Source organism: Rhincodon typus, chromosome 14 (assembly GCF_021869965.1).
Source record: "Rhincodon typus isolate 14 chromosome 14, sRhiTyp1.1, whole genome shotgun sequence".
NCBI lineage: Eukaryota > Metazoa > Chordata > Chondrichthyes > Orectolobiformes > Rhincodontidae > Rhincodon > Rhincodon typus.
The window spans coordinates 8,981,551-8,990,383 of record NC_063345.1 but is presented as its reverse complement, the minus strand read 5'-3'; positions in this window follow the sequence as shown (position 1 = coordinate 8,990,383).

Sequence of the window (8,833 nt, the reverse complement as noted above, 5' to 3'; positions counted from 1 at the left end):
CTGTGTTCCTCCAGCTCCACACTGTGTTATCTCTGACTCCAGCATCTGCAATTCTTACTATCTCTGAATGAGTTATAGCTCCACCAATCCAGGTTTCATTCTAGGATCTGACCTATCCACTAGAACAATCAGCTGTGATCATAACACAGGGTCAGTACTGGAGCAGAACGCTGGATGATGTCTATGCTCAGCACTGTAAACATTAGGATAGATGGCTATTTTAAGACCATAGAATGTAGGAGCTGAAGTAGGTCATTCAGCCCATCGAGTCTGTTCCACCATTCAATGAGATCATCACTGAAATTACAATCCTCAACTCCACTTTCCTGCCTTTTACTGATAACACTGATTCCCTTACTGATTAAAAATCTGTCTATCTCAGATCCTTGAATATACTTACCTATCTGACCACATCAGCCCTCTGCAGCAAAGAATTCTACAGATTCACTTTCCTCTGGGAGAAAAAAATCCTCCACATCTCTGACCTAACTGCGTAGCCCCTTACTCTGAGATTATGCCCTCTGGTCCTAGGCTCTCCCACAAGGAGCAACAACCTTGACTTTATGGTCTCAGTTATGGTCACACATTTCTGAGCACACAGGGATGGGATTTGTTTTTGTCTAGAATCTGATTTAACTAAGACTTTGCCACGCCTCCAGGAAATTCTGGTTGTTGGGTAGGCTACTTGGCTGTGAAGGAGAGTTTGCTTGAGATGTGGTTTGACCTGGTTTCTTTTGGACATGATGCTGCAACTGGTTTAGTAAACAAATTGCCCTGTATGTTCGTAAAAATAAAACTAGCCGAGTAAGAAATGGTGCCTTCGTCATGTAGCTTGTTTGTGTGTGGATATCTCACTTGGATGGTGAGAGGGAAATTAAGAATGGGCCCAGAAGGCCGTTAGTGAAGGATTCAGTTTCTCCGTTATCAGTGACCCTGAGTTCTCGCTTTGAATGCGAAGCAGAAGTGCTTCCTATTTTAATAGCTGCTTCTTGCTTTAATGAGCAGCATACTGCAGGACACACTGCATGAGACCTGACAATTCACTCACCAGGAGCAATAGCATGCCCCATGTGTTGTATATGTATGACTCTTGTACTTTATCTGCAGTAAACACTGCTAAAGAGGAAAGGGTGCTTAAGGTCACAGAAATTTGTGTTGCTGGTGTTTATTTATGTCTAGTCTTGTTTTCGTTGCCAATTTGCTCGAGCAGGTCTCTTCCAGCCCCCATCTCCCAAATGCAGTGACTCCTTGCTGAAGTATGGCTCCCAGAGTACTGGTTGTTCTTTCTTATAGTTCCCAAGTGACTATTATTATATAAATATGGGCAGTTAATATAGGAATGCTGCTTAATCGTGGAGGAGCATGTGTAGTCGCCAAGAACACAAGCTTCTGCCAATTTGATTTCCTTTATCAAGGCACACTGAGGGATGATTGCGGTATTTGTGATCACCACGACAGTCATGATTGAATGACCTAGAACAGATTGGGGATCTAATCTCGACTCAGTTCAGCTGTTTATTTTAACGAAGCAGAAGTAAGGTCTAACATTTCTAATGGGCTTCAACGTTGCACAAATGCATCTGAAAGGGTAGATAGACAGTCTGATAGCTCATCTGAAAGACAGCCCCTCTGACAATGCTGCACTCCCTCCGTTCAACACTAGGAGGTGCCAACTGGATCTTGAATTCAAACCTTGGTACGAATTTGAATCCCGGATGTTCTGATTGAGAGGTCAAAGTACGATTATATCTGCATTTCAAATTACGATTTTTCTGATTCCTAAATAAAGCGAGGATGTGGAAACATTCTTCCCAAGCTCCCAACATTGTCTCACCTAATATCCATCCACTTGTCAGCAGTACAACCAACCAGGAATTCGGGATAGATGACTTATTTTTTATTTGTTCATGGGACTTGGGTACTGCTGGTTAGGCCATCGTTTATTGCTTATCCAGAACTACCTATAGAGCAGTGAAGAATCAACATATTGCTGTGGGCCTGAAGTCACATGTAGGCCAGACTAAGTAAGGATGATAGGTTTTGTTCCCTAAAGCAGACTAGTGAACCCATTGATTTTTTACAACAAACAACATGGCTCTTTGACTCAGTGTATTGGATTGCCAAACTCCTTCTCTCATGGAATAGTTGAGGTCCGAAGGGCGATGCTTTTAAGGGGAAGCAGGATAAACGTGAGAGAGAAAGGAAAGATATGCTGATGGAGCTGAATGAAGATGGCTAGGAGGAGGCTCTCATTGGGCCAAATGGCCTGTTTCTGCAATTAACTAAAGCACATTTTATAATGACTAACAAAATAGTTTTCTCTTTCACTTGATTGGCAGGGAAAAGCACACGATTTCCAAGTTCGGGCAATGAGGGCAATTTTCATGCATTTGGGCAGAGGGACATGCATTCTCCAGCCGCAGAGTATAGGAAAAAAGGGGTTGAGACTTGATGATGCTTCCATCATGTCACAGGAATGCTGTAGCTTCAGTTAGGAGCCTTTATGGACAAGCAGCAAACAGAATCATAGAGAGAGATTCAGGTCATTACAGTGTGTGTCAAATGAACTCCACTTTCAGAGTAACACAAGTATCAGATTCTTTGTCACCAGCACAACATCAAACAGTTGTTGCCTATCCCTGATGATGGAAGAAAAATTCCCAAAATTAATTTTAAAAATCCAAAAAAATACACACAAAGATTGTGATTATTTCAGTCAACTGCAAATATGAGGGGGTGGGGCAGGTTAAATCCATTGGCTGGACAACTAGCATTTGGCTCTTATTTTGACAAAAACACAGGATTCAACCTTCCTTCCAACTGAGATAGACTTGGGACTTTGTCCTGTGGGGTCATTCAAAAATCATGGTTTTTGCCTTGATTAGGTGAATAATCACCAAGAAAAAAGAAGAAAATCTAAATATAGAGTTAGAATTCCATGCGAGTGCAGAGAATTTGACATTGGAACCACATCTGAGTGCCCAGCTCGTGCTTCTCAGTGGCAAGAAACTGGAGGAGGTGACAGAAAACGATATTTGAATCAGTGACAATTCCTCTCTTGGAAATGAAGTTCCGACTTCATTTATTTCAACATCACTGCATTCCAGCTAAAGGAAAATGAAACAAAGATAGACGTTGCTGTGGGAGGCAAGAGCCAAAGTAACCTTCTAAATTGAGCATGCAAGGGAGAGAGACATTGCTAGAAAGAAAACGTTGAGATCCAATTGGGTTTGGCCAAAGTAATATAAAAATACTGTCAGGAATAGAATCTTTATAACGACAGAGTGAGAGGAAGTGAGAAAGACTCCTGCTTGTTGGGAAGGGAGGAGAGATAACATATTATGGGAAAGGAAGGACAGCAGGGTTAATGTTGAGTTTAGGTACAAGTGTAGAATAGACAATATCAGATCAGTTATACTGCTCCTACAATTTTTCTTCAGTTAATTCATGGAAGGAGGACGTGATTGGCTAGGCCAACATTTATTGCCCTTCCTAGTTGCCCAGAGGGCTGTTTAAGAGTCAACCACATTGCTGTAGGTCTGGAGTCACATGTAGACTGGGTAAGGATGGCAGATGCCTTCCCTGAAGGACATTCATGAATCAGATGCTTTTACTCCCTGTGACAATCAGCATTGGATTCATGTTCATCGTTAGACTCTTAATCCCAGATGTTTTTTAGTTGTGTTCAAACTCCACTATGTGACATGGTGGGATTTGAACCCAGGTCCCCAACATATTACCTGGGTCTCTGGACTAATGGTCCAGTAGCAATACTACTAGGCCATTGCCTCCCCATCCTTCTTTCTATTAAAGTCATGAAAACCAGGGGATGTGCCCCAGCTTTGGCTAGACAGCCATTTTGTTTTGACTGCCAACGTGATAAAACAGCTACCTAGCTGTTTGTGTGTCAAAAGATTCTTGTGAAAGGGCAGGGAGAGCAATCTGGGCTGGGGATGGATAGAAGCCCAGTTCCAGCCCGAGACTGGGAGAGACAGCTGCTTGGCTTTGCCTTGTGTTTGAAAGCACTGGTTCCTCCAACTCATCCTGAGCAGTGCCACAGGAGATCCACAGGTATTATTAACACAATTACACGATCATTTACTTTCACGTGTCAGCATTAACTATGGGGAATTTCTTTTTTTTTCCTCTAGCCTGAAGTACCAGTCTTCAGCTGCCAGCTTAGAGGCAAGGTGTCTTTCTGCAAAAGATTCCCAGAGAGATTCTTTGTCGAATTGCTCCTTGGCAAGCCACTTAGCACTTCACTCCAGACAACCACTTAAGTGCCAGTTGGATATATAAAATGAAACTAGGGCCATCATTGAGGTGAACATGTTTGGATTTGCACAGGCTAAAAAAATTCCTAGCTTACAAATTATATAGTACAGTTGTGCAATGTTTTTAATCCCATTCTGGTTACAACGACCACACTCAACTCTTTTAGGAAACTGACCCCCGAACTCAAAACTGAAATAAGTGCCTACTGACTGTTATGGTGTGTGGTATCCAGCAGGGGCTGCTCAGATCCTCTGCGCGTTCCCTGAATGCACCAAAATGTCAAAACTGTCAGCGATGTAGCTGAGGGCATTGGAAATCACAAATCCTCACTTCTCATTTAGCATTTTTACAGAACACAATCTGTCACATTACAGCGTACTCCAGGGCCAGGTTGCTGACAATGCCAATCACCCCTCAGCAGCCTGCTGAGACATAGGCCTGATAGACACCTTTCATTAGCAATTAATTGCTTGTAGGCGACTCGCACTTTTGTGCGAGTGGAAGGCAAAGAAAAAATAAAATTAAACCCGAGCAGTAAAAATGTAAATCCATTAGGAGGTGCTAAATGAGGATCATAATGAGGGACACTGAATTCTGCCAGATAGTTTAATCACTTTCTGATTCAAGCAGCTTCACATTCCTACTCTTTCTGAAAGTAATTAAGTAAGTGACAATGAGGATGTTATTCCCAGACACGGTAATGAGATGCTACGGGTGTACAAATCCCACCAGAAGGGATTTCTTATTAAATATTTATTGTGTATGCAGTTCCATTGCTTGTTCCACAAAGCAAAAGGCTCTTCTGAATACTTGTCTCCTGTTTTACAAAGACCAGTGCAGTCTTTCCAGAAATCAATATTTCATTGTACATGCTAATTGTTCGCAACAATAAAAACACTTGGCGTGACACCTGCTGCAGTTCAAAGCATGCCACGACACATTGTGGGTGGAGTATTATTCAGTCAACTTAATGGCTCTACAAAAATAAATGCTTCCCCTTCCCAGATGTGTTACAGACAGTGTGGCCCATTAATAGCAGTTATCCTCTTTGACTGCCTTGCTTGCTACTCCAGCATGCCCTTCAACACCACACTCTCAGCGCACTCAAAACGAAAAGAATTATAGGAGTGTACATTTAACAGTGAGATCTTTAGATTTATCGAGCTTTCAGTTGCAGAAATCAAATAAACTGCAATGAAAATGCATTTAGCAAATTAAAGTGAGAGAAGCAGTTTTGCAGTTATGTTCTTCTGTTTTGCATAGATGATCTTGCCCTTCATTTTATCCAATTAATTCAGAGTGTATAGTGGGAATTACTGGCACCTTCTGTTTCAAAATGCTTTGCATAGCTCATTATTTTTGGCACCAATATCTATGTTACAATTAACGGGACATCGAAGCATCTGTACCAATATTTTCTAATATATCAAACTAAATGCAGTATTTTCATTTTGGTCAATGAAACATGAAATATTTGCAATCTTTCTCTGGCTTTGCAAAGCATTAGTAAACAATTGATAGCAGATTTTATAATCATTTATGAGGAGGGAGGATTTCACTGCCACAGGAAAGTAACAGACTTCAGAAGGACACAGGCAGATTGGTGCAATGGGCAGAAACATGGCAGATGAAACGTAACACAGAAAAGTGTGAATGAAGTGATATGTTTAAGGAGGAAGCATGAGGAGATGCAACAACACTAAACATTGTAAACAAAATGCTATAGTTTTAAATGGGATGCGGGAACAGAGAGTGTACACTAGTGTTTGAAAGACAAGTTGAGAAAGATATTGAAAATATACACATGATCCTGGGATTTATAATAGAGGGATGGTGGTGGGCTGTGGAAAGTATGGAGCCTACAAAGCCATAAAATGTGTGGAATGGCTTACATAGGCAGAAAACAAAATCTTGATTCATTAATGGTGGGTTGGGATGTATTATTATTTGGAAATTTTAGTTCTAAAGTGGCGAAATAATAAATCTCTTTATTTGTATTTCTATACTGTCTACGTTAAGAAATGAATGATATAATTTTAGTTCCGTTTTAGATTCGTTCTGTGTACAAGTGTACCTGCCATTTGTTGGTAAATGCTTTTTTTGTGAGGGTATACAGAGTTGGAGTTGAGTTCAAGGTGAATAGTTCAATGTATTAGCATAAGGATAGAACATAAAAACAAACTTTGATGCTTTAATGACACAGGGAAACAGAATCATCCAGAAACTAAGAGTGTGCAGGTTTCTTTCAGAGAAGGCACCAGTGCAGCTCAGCAGTTTCCAAAACATTCAGAACAGAAGAAAATAAGTTCTAAGTGACTTAATGTCAGTAAGAGAAACACTCCAGAAACAGAAAGTTTTGTAGGTGGAGTTGAAAGAACCCAAGTAAAGTAATAAGTGATTGTACCCAACCAACCCATGCTTACAAAACTTGCAACACAGTGTCCAACATTAGAATTGATTCTGCAATTGGACAGCATTTGCTGGATAATCCAGAATGTGTGCAAAGAATTATGCAAAAAAATCAACTTAGACTGTCAGTCAGTCTTACATGTGGTGCACTTGCATGTTCGAGAAGTTACGCATATTAATACAAGTGCTCTATTTTTTAAAGACAGAAAGAACCTGTACTTGCTGCACCTCTTCTAACCCGACACAATAGCTGACAGCCATTTGTTGGTTCATTTGTCAAGACAATGTCTTGATCAATCAGAGTCAACTTGCATGGTTTAAAATTTAAACAAAGTCTGACGGTTAGTTGTCAATCATCATCAAATGGTGCATTCTCCATGGCAATGCTCCTATTAATCAGAATTCACTTGCTCCTATTAATCAGAATCAGCACTCTCGTCTCATAAAGTGCAACTCTTTTCGACTTCAATTGCTATTTTTGTGAATTGTCCTGATCAATGCAAAATGAAAAGCCTCAACAGAATATGTCTTTTTATCAGCAATACTAAAATTGGTTATTGTACGGAAGCCTGAAAGCCCATATATCATTTGAATATTTGATAACTCTTCCATATTTTGTTACACTACATTATTCTGGAAGTGTAGATTTTTCACTTGGCTATTCTTGGTCTGGAAATAGGTCACAATGTGTTGGTTGTTGTTCTGGTCTTCCATCACCCCGTCATCATGTGGGTGTAATCTTTCATGTTCACCATGCACAATTGGCAGATTGTAGACACCCCTCGACTGGTTTCTGGTCTACATAATCATTTCTCTATTGGATGATCAGATGTGGACACACTGAGCCCTTTGCGACCTTCTGCAGTTAAAGAACAATCCCATTGTGGAGTGTGTCACCCTGACAATTTATCCACACATATTTGAGATGGTTCCACACCTTCAAGCCAGTCTTCTACCATTTTCCACCTCCCTTGCTAGTCAAGAAGCATCCCTGATTCTTGCAGAACTTGGATATGTGTTGGGTTTGGCAAGATCATGATCACTTGCTTTCAAAACATGATCTCTGCTGGCAATGATAATTCCATATTCAGAGGTTTAGCTCTGAGGTGTAATATAGTGCTACAAAAAGCCTTATTTCATTGGGCTCCACTTCAGGATGAGTGATTTATCGATGCAAACTATTTGCTCAGCAAGACCATTTGCTATGTGTTAATGTCCAAGGGTGTCACATTGTTCACACTCCATTTGGCACACACATCCATGATAAGGTCTATCTGTATACTGTGACACATTCTCAAAAATAATTTCTTCATCTACATCGAACGGAGTGAATATGACATTCCATGGATATGAACAAAGAACAAAGAACGAAGAAAATTACAGCACAGGAACAGGCTATTCGGCCCTCCAAGCCTGCGCTGATCCAGATCCTCTATCTAAACCTGTCGCCTATTTTCCAAGGGTCTGTATCCCACTGCTCCCTGCCCATTCATGTATCTGTCTAGATACATCTTAAATGACGTTAACGTGCCTGTCTCTACCACCTCCGCTGGCAACGCGTTCCAGGCAGCCACCACCCTCTGCGTAAAGAACTTTTCACGCATATATCCCTTAAACTTTTCCCCTGTCACCTTGAAATCATGACCCCTAGTAATTGATCCCCCCACTCTGGGAAAAAGCTTCTTGCTATCCATCCTGTTTATACTTCTCATGATTTTGTAGATCTCAATCAGGTCCCTCCTCAACCTCCATCTATCTAATGTAAATAATCCTAATCTACTCAACCTCTCTTCATAGCTAGCGCCCTCCATACCAGGCAACATCCTGGTGAACCTCCTCTGCACTCTCTCCAAAGCATCCACATCCTTTTGGTAATGTGGCGACCAGAACTGTACACAGTATTCCAAATGTGGTCAAACCCAAGTCCTATACAACTGTAACATGACCTGCCAACTCTTGTACTCAGTACCCCGTCCGATGAATGAAAGCATGCCGTATGCCTTCTTGACCACTCTATCAACCTGCGTTGCCACCTTCAGGGTATAATGGACCTGAACACCCAGATCTCTCTGTGCATCAACTTTCCCCAGGGCTTTTCCATTTACCACATAGTTCACTCTTGAATTGGATCTTCCAATATGCTTCAAAT